The sequence below is a fragment of the Oryx dammah genome, unplaced genomic scaffold, assembly GCF_014754425.2.
Source record: "Oryx dammah isolate SB20612 unplaced genomic scaffold, SCBI_Odam_1.1 HiC_scaffold_10, whole genome shotgun sequence".
Lineage (NCBI taxonomy): Eukaryota > Metazoa > Chordata > Mammalia > Artiodactyla > Bovidae > Oryx > Oryx dammah.
Genome location: NW_024070194.1, coordinates 7,883,215 through 7,894,725, shown reverse-complemented (window position 1 = coordinate 7,894,725; position 11,511 = coordinate 7,883,215). Strand labels below are relative to the sequence as shown.

Sequence of the window (11,511 nt, the reverse complement as noted above, 5' to 3'; positions counted from 1 at the left end):
CAATGAAGGAGACATGAGTCCAATCCCTGATCCGGGAGGATCCCACATGCTGCACAGGAACTAAACCTGTGTATCACGACTATTGAGCCTGTGCTCTAGAGCCAGGGAGCCACAATTACTGAGCCCACATGCCACAGCTACTGAAGTCTGCATGGCCTAAAGCCCACGGTCTGCAATAGGAGAAGCCACCGCAATGAGAGGCCTGCATCTGGCAGCTGGAGAGTAACCCCTGCTTGCCACAACTAGAGAAAAGTCTGTGCAGCAGCAAAGGCCCAGCAGAGCCAAAAATAAAATAAATAAAATTATTTTTTAAAAAAGAACTCACGACAAAGGCATAGTTTAAGAAGCTGAAGAAGACCACCAAGATCACAAATTCCCAAATCCTCTTCCCCTCCGCTGGACCTCTGAAATGCCAGTGGCCACTCCCATACACCCTACTCAAGGTCAAGTGCTCCAAGGGGAACGAGAGTGGAGAGAGATGGTGGGCTCTGCTGCTTGCCGCTAACTATCAAAAGCAAACAACTTTCATAAATTTCACATGAACAGGTGACCCATGAATACATTTCTAGGTCCCTGTCAGGGCCTTACAAAGAGGCATAGCAAGAAAGGGACCCAAGCATTTAAGTTTCACTGTCTTCCCAGTAACCCCACAGGTGGAGTTACAGGCTCTATATTATATCTTGAGAGCAAGCGCTTGGAAGTCAGCTTGATCTGAACTTCAACCCTGACTCAGACATTTTCTGCCTTCTCTTTGAGCTTAGATGATCATTTGCAAAACAGGCATGCCAGCGGCTTCCTTGGTGGGTTCAGTGGTTAAGTCTCCAAGCTCCCAATGCAGGGTGCCCCAGTACCATCCTTGATCAGGGAACTAGATCCCACATGGTGCAACAAAGATTGAAGATCCTTCATGCCACAACTAAGACCCAGGGCAGCCAAACTAAAAAAAAAAAAAAAATTAAAGAATAGGCATGCTAGCAGCATCTACCTTCTGGTCTCTTTGGGGGATCAGAGGAGACAATGAAATGTCCTGAAAACTGGATGGATGTAGGGAGGCCAGATATAGCAAATAAAAATATAGGTCTAGTTAAACTGAAATTTCAGAGAAAAGTGAAAACATTTTTAGTAAAAGTATGTGTCACCTATTGCAGAGGACATACTTATACTAAAAGTTATTTCTGTTTTTCTATAATTCACATTTATCTGGGCATCCTGATCCCAGAAAAATATGATTGCTTGAGCTTAACAAATGGCAGTGGTTGACACTGCTTTCCGACTGAAGCAAGCCTGGGTGCTTATAAAGGGGCTTCCTGAACATTAGAAAGTGGGTGAGAGGAAGAAAAATGCTGTATAGGCTCTGTTCATGACAGTTTATTATGGGGAAGATTGAAAGAGGAAAGGATGCAGTGGGGTGCCTTCATTTAAGGGTATGTGTGGAGGGCATTATACCAGACTTTAGGTAAGCCAGTTAAGTTCTTGGGACCTCAGTTTCTCCTACGTGTGAAACAGGTCAAAGGAGATCCTCGAACTCTCCTCCCACAGATATCATCAGAAATGGCACTTTCTCATCATACAGACGTCACCTCCTCAGGGAGGTCTTCCCTGACTACTCCAGCCAAGATTCATGTTCCCTTGCCGCAGCACATACTTCCCCTCCGCCATAATAATTATAATTTTCTGAAATTGTCTTGATTCTTTACTTGATTGTTTGTTTACGGTCTGTCTCCCATTTAAGTTCCGGGAAGGAACAAAACTAGTCTGACTTGTTCTAGCTGAATCTCCCAAGAGCTGTACCTGGCACAGAGGTGTTCCACAGATGTGCAATGAATGAAGACGTGGCTGAATGAGTGAATTCAGTGTCGCCCTTGAGGTCCCTTCCAAGCAGTCTTTCTCTTCTGGGGGGGGGGGGCGCGCCGGGGTTGCCGAAGGAGGAGGTGTGGGGGTCGGTGGGTGGGGAGGAGGCTGAGACCTCGCCTCCTCTAGGACCGGCTGGAGCGAGCGCGTCCGGCTGGGCGGCAGGCGCCGAGGGCAGCGCCGAGGCAGCTGCAGGGCCGGAGCCCCGCGCCCCGCGTCCAGCCGCCGGGGGTGTGCGCGCCCGCGGAGCCCGGCGCCGCGCCTCGGCGCCCCCACGCGCCCACGTCGCGGCGCGGGGACCCGGGCGGGGGCAGAGGGAGGGCCCCGCCGAGGGAGGGGAAGGGGCCGGTCCTCCCCGCGCAGGCAACGGCCGCGGCAGCCCAGGAGGCGGAGGCAGTGGCGGCAGCAGAGGCAGCAACGTGCCCGCCGCAGTCAGCCCGGCTGCGTCCGACCCGCGCCCGCCTGGCCGCCGGCACCGCGCCGCGCCCGGGCGCCCTCTCCACTGCGCGCGGTGAGTACCGCCCGCGGCGCCCAGCCCGGGCCTGCCTGCGGGGATTCGCCGGGCTGGTGTTGACCCGGACACCCAGGCCTGGAGCTTCTCTCTCGTACTCGGCCAGCCGGGGCCTCCGCAGCTGTCGGGGCCCTCGAGGGCGCACCGGCAGGGTCGTGGCGTCCGGGCTCCCAAGGTGTCTCAGGCACAAGGGCAGCGGGGAGACCGCGCAGATCTCGGGAAAGTCCGTCTCCGGGCCTCAGTTTCCCCTTGCGCCGGGAAGGCCACGACCCTGAAGTGTGCGCTCCCGCGCGGGACAAGTGCATGACGCTCAGACTCTCCAGGGTCCTCCGCGTTTGGTTCGTTTTACGGCCCCGGTGGTTCGCGATGAGCGGCGATCCGCTCATCGGACGCCTGGAGCCGGGAGCCAAGCTCACACCCTCGGGCGCTGGTAATGGGGTAACGGAGCAAAAGGCTGGAATCCCAGGGATGGGGCTGGAATGGCCCCCTGAACCTTTTTCTAGCTGTATTTCTTTAAAAAAAAAAAAAAATCCATCTGCGCTCGGCCAGCTATGGTCCAGCTCGCTGGGCTTTGTACCGGAACCGGCGTCCGGGCGCTAGCTGAAGTTGGAGTTGAAACTTAGAAAACTTTACATCAGAACGATGTTTAGAAGGAAGCGAGAGTTTGTTGTAATGGGACAAAGCGGAGAATGGAATGGGGTTGGTGCTTTTTTTTTTTTTTTTTAGCGGAGCAGCCTGGGGGTTAAACGGCCGTGGTGGCTCTTAAATCTATATCCTGTCCCCAAATAGGTTATACACTTAAGAAATGTTAGGAAAGCTTGACCGGGAAAAACTTTCGCATCCCCAAACCCTCAATACGCGAAATTCTCAGCCGCATGAAAGGGAAGCGCTTTGACGGTTTAAGGTTCCTACTTCCCTTTAGCGAAGCTTCGAAGCTTCGCTGGGGTAAGAGTTGACAGCATGCACGCTTGCTCTTTAAAAAGCAAGACCGATGCTGCGACTTTTATGGATACCTTTTTTCTTTTCTTCCCCCGAAATGCAACGTAATCTTTCGAATTACTTTTTTAAAAATAACCTTGAGGTATATATAAATCACCCCTGGTGGAGGTACCTTTTAATTACGGGGCGCAGTGGAATGAGTGAACATCGGAGCTGGGTGTTGTGGGCAAGGCAGAGGCGAGGCAGAATGATTTACAAACATCAAGTGAGAATCTGAGTGCTGAATTAGGTTTGAGTTAGGGCGCTCCCTTCCAAAGGAAATTATAACCAGCGGACAATTGTATTTCAAGCCGAATCTGTTCATTTCGAGAGCCCTTTCCTGCTTGAGTGAAATTTCTACTACTAGAGTCTGAGCTAGTAGCCGCTTTACCAGCCTATGGTCCTTTGTGGGGTGGCGGGGGTGGCGGGGGGAGTTGGGGCCGGAGAGGAGAACCTCCTTTGTAAAATGATTGTGAAAAAATCTTCAGGCAACTTTACCCAAGAAAGGTTCATTTTTTTCCCACCTTTCTCTCCCCATCACTTTAAGCCCCTTAAATTTTATACTTCCTTGCATTTAGACGTACTCAGACTAGGAAAACTTAATTAGTAATTTATATCACAAATGCGGACAGTAGGAATCTTGCTTTAGACTAAGCATAAACTCCAGTTTGTATCCCAAATCTCCTTGCCTTTTGAGGAAATTCTAAATTTTGCAGTTTCGACCTATGCGGCTCGATCTGAAGGGACCTGACCTTTTAAAAAAGCACTTCATGTGTTCCATACCTAGTTAGTCGCTCCAGTCTTGTAACTGTAGGTTCACAATATGATAAACTATTTAACCTTAAAGGTCTTGGCATTTTTCCTGTCTTGAAAATAGCTCACCTATTGAGTGTAGTGACTGTACGTATGAGAATATTCTATAAACATATACAATACCACAAAATGTTTTTGTCCCAATACTTTGAGATTTAGAAAAACAGATGTTTTCAGCCCTGGAGTTTTAGAATCTTCTTTTCATGCCTTTTGTGTTGTATTAAACACATCATAAAGAAATATGATTTGTTGACTTGTTATAGGATTACCATTTGTTAAAAACACCCAAGACATGCTGTTTCAAATACGCGGTATTACTTCTGCTTTAAATTGCATGTAAGAGATCGCAAGCCTTGTTCCAGACAGATAAATTGATAAAATGCTAGCTGCTGTTGGGAGAGCAAAGCAGTCCTCCACACACATGCTCACAACAGACCAAAAACAAAATAAATGCTTTGTGGTGCAGCTGAGCACATTTTGAATTAGGTTGAGCGAGCTACTGAGACCCTGGGCAGCTTGGGGAAAAGTATCCGCAATTCAGGCACGTCCACTTTAAGACGTTTTTGGTTCCCCCAGGACAAGATGACTCCTTTCCCACAAAGAAGAAACCGTTTCCTTATTTTTTTCAGTTACTTTTCCAAAGATAACTTGTGTCAGGCGCAGGAGACCAGACTTATGCAGAAAGCCAACCGTAACCAGCTCCAAAAAACGAGGACTCATTCTTACTCCTTCCACCAGATGTTTTTTAGGTGTCCTCAGCTGGAATGCCCAGTTTGAAACTAATTAGGCCAGCAATAAACTCCTTGTATAATAAAATCGCAGGCCGTTATGCTGCATAAGTGGGGTTCCCGGCAGCTCATGACAGATGCCTCTCTCTCTGCAGAAAGAGCCATGGCTGTCAGGAAGAAATGAAGGAAGTGGGAATATCTTGTTTGGATTTTTTTTTGCCTGGCCCTCAATATCCAAGCACACCACACACGGTGCCTCTTCTTCTCCAAGGAGGTGGGTTGCATCAGGGGTTGAGTTTTGTCTTTGGGGACAGGCCTCCTTAGCATAAAAATGCTTGGGGAAGAAGGAAAACCATAAGTACTAGGTAGTGGCCGCAGGTCTGAGGTGTAGTGTTGAGCTTTGGAGTGTGTGTGTGTGTGTGTGTGTGTGTGTATGTGTGTGTGTGTGTGTACACGCGCACGCGCATGGAGACGGTCAGAAGGCTTTCTCTCCACTAGGCACAGATAAAATGCAGGGTTCTTCGGCCTGATGTCAATTCCTTCCAGGAGAGGATAACTTTTTCCCTTAAAGATTTTTTACCTCTTTCTCCTGATGTAGTTTCTCCTTATCTGCAGGGTGGGGTTGTGGGGGGAGAGTTGGTTTGCGGAGATGAAGTGGCTGGTTATTCAGTTACCTCCAAAGGCTGAACCTTCTGCCTCTTGCCAAGATTGAGTTTTGTTGGTGGAAGGAAACTTTTTTTCCTAGCTAGCTGCTCTGAAAAAGGAGTCGGTGGACTCGGCTCAAAAGGAATCCCTTTACAGAGAATTAACCCCAGAGCTGAGAAGACACAGCCTGTTGACAGAAAACACACATACCCACTCATTCCCCGCCCCACAACGCCTCCCTCCCTTCCCACCTTCCTCTCTGACCCCCAACCCCCTATATCACAACAGCTTTCCGAAGGGCCCGCTTTTTGTCCCCCGACCGTTTGTGGCTGTTCAAACAGTCCCAAACATATAAAACAAAAAGAAGGCTCTGGTAGGGAAACAATTAGCAGAGAATTCGCCAGAGACAATACTTCATTTTCCTATTTGAAGATCGTAACTGGCCTAATGATGTTTAACTAAAACCTCTTCTAATCCGAGGATAAACCCCCCTCAGTCAGGTGACAAATACTTGAAATGACTGTCTTAGACCCACTGTCTTCCTGGAAATGAATCAGTGGAGCCAGAACTAGTTCTTTGTTGCGTGTGATTTAGAATCAATTTCAAGATACGAGAGTGCCGGCCAGGTGGATGGAGGGGAAAAGGATGAAGAAAGCCATAGGCTTTAAATTTTATTTTTTTGGCTGCTTTTTTTCTTTCTTTTGCTCACTTGCTATCGATGCCTCTGTCATTTCTCTCTGCTTAATTTCTGTCCTTGTAGTTAATAGTGATGATGAAAATGGCGTTTGTATGCCAGGCCTGAAATCAACTCTTGACATGTATTTTTCAGGATGGCTCTGACAACGTTTTGAGTTAGGTATTGTTACTATTATTAATTTTCCCAACTTTGTTAACAAAGGAATGGAGTCATAAGTCAAATGTCTGACAAGGCTGAAGGGTGCATGGGCCAGAATCTAGGCCTTTAGCCTTCTACTGACTGGGCTGTGAAAACCTTGCCTCCGAGAATATTTCTGCTCTCGTTTTCCTTTGAAAAGAGATGTTGAATTTGGATGATTTTAAATGCTCTGAGCACAATGATTTTCTGACTGTACCCTGATTTTTTTGCCTCTGTCCTAAATGATAGAAAAGCACACTAAGTGTTTAGAAAACACAAATCTGGGCCTTGGTGAATCATGATATTCAGCAGGTTGTATGTGGTCTATAACGGAAAAAAAAAAGTTTATTTACAAGGATTAATTTGATTTGTTCCTTCAATACTATAAACGCTACGCATTTCAGTTCCTAAAAAGAGTCAATAAATTTACCGGCAGTGGCAGGGCCCGAAAAACGTTACGGTAGGCTGTCCAAATCCAGTTTACCGGAAGGTGCTGGATCGCTATGGGTGGGTTATTGTTTGGAGGTTGGAATATAAACATTTGGAGTTCGAAGAATAATTTGGAACAGGTGGTCCCAAGAGTCAGGTAACCAGAGCGATTTATCTTTGCCACTTTGAAGGTTAAGGGAGGCTTGGCGGTTGCCTGAATCTGGGACAGGCAGCCTGAGGGTCAGACAAGGGCTGAGAGGGCCCCCACTTTGGGATGGAGCCTAGAGGGATGGATGAAGGGGTCTCTGCACATAGACCCAGGTCTGTAGAAAGCAGGACTTTGTCTTGCGTGTCATCGCCCATCTGATGATACTAGTTAGGGTGCAGCAGTGACTGCTTATACGTTTTTGCAAAGGCTGCCTCTGCTCTCAGATATACGCAGAAATTTACAGCAGGAGCTCAGAGGAACACAGTCAAGAAAGCAGTTTACTTCTCACCAGTTTTGAGAATGTGCGCATGCCAATTGTCTTTGCCTAATAATGCCTATTTAGACATATTTAAACTTGAACCAAAGATTTGAAAGAGGCTAGAAATTATTTCGTCTCTTAGTATCCGTAGTATTGTGTCAATAACATGAAAACATATGTGGTTTCAGTGGTTTGGGTTTTTCCCCTCTAGTTTCCTTTTGAAGATCTAGTAAAGTTAGATTTTTAGATCTGTGCATTCCCAGCTTTAACATATCTGCACCTATGTACTTATAATCATTTGGAGGAGAATTGTTGGCTCTCTGTGAACTTAACTAAAGGAAAAATGTTAAAATCGACATTTTTTTCTCTCAAAGAATGAGGAACTGGAGGGTTAGACTACTGTCTTACTTTCATCTTGCATCAGCTGAATCTGTCAACTCCCCTTTCTTTACTGTTCATCTCCCAAGAATGGTCTTTCATAACTGAAATGTACAGTATATTGGCCAAAAGACGTTTTAATTTTGTTAAGAAAAATCATGCCAGAGACGGCCGAGTCTGTTTCAACCATTATTGTTTCTGTAGCGTGCATACTTTGGGTTTCATGGTTAAGATGTGGGTTTGCCAAGAAAGAAAATTACAGCAAGAAACTATGTTGAAAACATATACACTTCTGTTTGAGAAATGGGAAAAACACGGAAAAATTCCACACGGTAATTGCTTTAACGTGAGTTTTAAATGTCATTGTTTGACTTATGTCAAAAAGTCCCTCTTAGCTAATTCTCACAGATGCTGTTACCAAATACCTCACCTTAAAAATGGCAAATGTGGGTCTTACTCTGATGATCTTGAGGCTTTCAGAGATAGCTGCAGTCCCAGTGGAAACATTCCAAATTTTTAGATTGTGCAGGCTGAGTTTTTTTTTTTTTTTAAGATTACTTAGATATCGATTTTATTTTCTTGACCCAAAATAAGAAAACACGGGGAATTCTCAAAAGCTTTTTACAGGCTGCTATTATGAGAAAAGAAGCCAAACCAACATGTATTAGGTCATGAGCTTGAAGTGCATAAATAAGCCCTTGAAGGTCACCAAAACAGGGTGAAAACCACCAGTTCTCTTCACCTCGGCCAAGTCTAAATTCCTGCCTGTTAGACGTGTTTGGTTCAAGTGGACAGAGAGTGGGGGTTTCTGAGTCTACGGTTGAAAGATCTTGATTTGGATTCTGAAGACATTCTTGCAGGAAGAAGCTAGATTGGAGGGCTGGAATTCCCATCTCCTTTGGATCTCTCCCTCCCAAGGCTCCACCAAAAAAGCAGGTTCCGGGGCCACCCCTTCCTCCAAAGCTGATGTTTCATTCCTGGTGTTTGGCGGTGTGGAAGCCAGAGGTCGAAAATGGCTTGTGTTCCTTCTGGTCAACTGCTTCGCCTCCCATCCCCTTCCTGTAGTAACTTTGCGGTTAAGGTATTAGTAGTTTCCAAAACAATTTGTTGTTGTTGTTGTTGATGTTCTAGGAACACGTATGTGTGTTTTGGCCTGTGGGGTTCAAGATGTAAGTACAGACCTTTCGGTCTTCATTGATGGGCAGCTCCTGAAAATTCAGAGAGGTGGAGAGAATTCTGCAGCATCCCTGAATTTGGTACTGACACTGGGGCTGATGGAAATTCCACGCAGGGAGAAAAGCTCCTCGCAGGAGACACAGAAAGGGTTTCGCTGCAAAGAAGATTGTTTTCTTTTGTGGGTGTGTATTATTTGCAAGGATGGGAACTTTAGTTTCACGGCGTTCTAGAAACACTTGTCTCCCCAGCAAAGGTATGAATGCCCTTCCTAGTTGGGAAGGGGGAGGGGGAGAGAAGCCGAGCGGGCAGATTCCTGCCCCTCTGGCCTTTTGTGTGACTGGTACAGTAGAGGGAAGCAGTGGCTCACTGCTTAGAGGGTGTCATGTGGCATAACAAGTTGTGACTTGCTGCTTGTGTTGTAAACAAAGTTTTGTCCCCATCCAGCCGTGGAAAAGAATGGAGCTGAGGTTATTCACCTCTGGGTCTGTGATGGGGCTTTCTGGCGGTCTCCCCTTGCTAAAGAGCCCGGGCTCCCTGGAGACTTTAATTTTGGAGTGTGGAGTGAAGGGGGGAGGGTGGGAGGGGAGAAACAATGTCTTAAACTCAGCAAATGTCTGAAACGCTCCGAATTTCTCCAGCATTGCTGTGACACCCACGAGAAAGACAATGATAAAAGGACACAGAAGCAGGTTTTTGGGCGGATGGGGCTAAGAAGAGAGATTGGGGGCTTGCTAATAGTTTGATCTGGAGGAGAGAGTTTTCAGACACCTTGGGACCCCTAGAATGCCTTGCTAAGTGTCTGTAGGAAACCAGTTTGGAAATGTCTTTCCCTGCAGTTTTGCTGTCCTTTCTTCATGCTTGTTTTTAGAGAATTAGTTTTTAGTTTTGTTTTTAAAAAAGACACAAGATTTGTTTGGGAATAACAAGTGGCTCATGGTTACTGAATACTTACTCTGTGCCAGTGTGCTAAGCAAATACTTATATTTCTGACTCCAAATAGCCTTAGATGGAAGGTTCTATTATTATTACCCCTATGTTACAGATGTGAAATTGAATCTCATGGAGAAGTAATTCATCCACAGTTACATGGCTCATATCAGAGCCAGAATTGAACCTAGTTTTGATTCCTAACCACTAGTATACCCAGCTCTCCCACCTCCAACCCCCCGACGCTGGTGTAATGAGAGCTACGTTTCCTGTACATGTCTGTCTTGGAGAACTAGATTTCAAAATCAGTCTCCCATTTGTTTTGCCTGGAGGATATTCAGTGATGATCAGGTATAAAAGTTGGGTTCAGAAATAAGTGGCATTACCTGATTCTCACAGAATCTTGAGCCTGTCCTTATAGAATAACTAAAGTTTAGAATTGAAATCTGTTGAAATGGTGGCTGCATCACTGCGGTTAGCTGGTCTAAGCTATTGCCTATGGCCGCTTCTGTGCTAGCAGAGTTGAGTAATTACTATAGAGACTGCAGAGCCTTTTATAGAAGGTTTGCTGACCCCTGAGCTATTGCAATATGACAAGACAAATTTTGTTGACAAGGAAGAACATGCCCTTGGGCCATGACATGTACCATTTCGTTGATTTTATTAATACTATTTACTGAGTGTGTCCTACATGCCTTGTGTATTGTATGGTGCTGGGGAAAGTTACAAATGCATTCATTCATTCATTTATTCAGCTTTATTTATTGAGCTGTGTTCTAGGCATTGGGCTAATTAATGGTGACCCAAAGGCAAGAAGGACCCAATCTGGCACCTCTGATAGCAGGATTGATATTCACATGGATCTCTAAGATTCATGAGCCAGGAGCCAGGCTGCTTGGGTTCAAATCCTTGCTCAGCATTAACCAACTACTTAATGTCGGGCAAGTTACCTAACATTTACCTGCCTTGGTTTCTTCACCTGTAGTTTAAGGTGGTTATCATGGAAATATGGGCTTCCAATGTGGCACAGTGGTACAGAATCCACCTGCCAGTTCAGGAGATGCAAGAGACACAGGTTCAATCCCTGGGTCAGGAAGATCCCCTGGAGTTTGGAATGGCAACCCACCCCAGTATTCTTGCCTGGAAAATTCCATGGACAGAGGAGCCTGGTGGGTCCTTGGGGTCACAAAGGTTTGGACATGACTGAGCATACGCACACACGTCATGGAGCTCAAGCTAATAAATGTAAAGTGCTTGCAGTAGTACATGGCAACTAGTGTGAGCTATATCGAAGTCGGCTACTGTATTATTGTTGTTATTGTTATAATTATTTCAGCTTAAATGCGTTGTTTGCATAGCTGCGTGGCCCTAGTCTCAGTCTCCCCTCTGTAAAATGGAGATGATGGTAATAATGACAGTAGTAACTTCAAAAGGCCATTGTGAGAATTGAAATGAGGCAGTACGTGTAAAACACTTTGCTTTGCCACAGCGCCTGCCTACATTGAATGCTCAATAAGCCAGCTATTATGCTCAAGCCAGCTGTCATTACGCTTGAGGTTATAGGGAATTACATACCGGGCCAATGATGTGCCTTTAAGCTATTGGTCAATGGAGTCCTTTTTCGGTATCAAGCAAATGTAGGGCAGTGGTTAACAATGCAGACCCTGAACTCAGACCGATCTGACTTGAACCTTAAGTCCACCACTCACTAACTATGCCAGCTCAAGTTGGGGA

The 11,511-nt window shown here is 46.1% G+C and overlaps 1 protein-coding gene across 1 annotated transcript in view; it reads left to right on the top strand.

Annotated features, from left to right (window-relative positions):
• The first annotated feature begins 2,156 nt into the window (after positions 1-2,156).
• The window catches only part of EYA2 (EYA transcriptional coactivator and phosphatase 2), a 263,039-nt gene continuing 253,684 nt past the window's right edge, over positions 2,157-11,511 (top strand). Inside the window, exon 1 of the mRNA XM_040248198.1 lies at positions 2,157-2,362. The gene's annotated coding sequence lies outside the window, so the exon portion shown is untranslated. The remainder of the gene's footprint in view (positions 2,363-11,511) is intronic.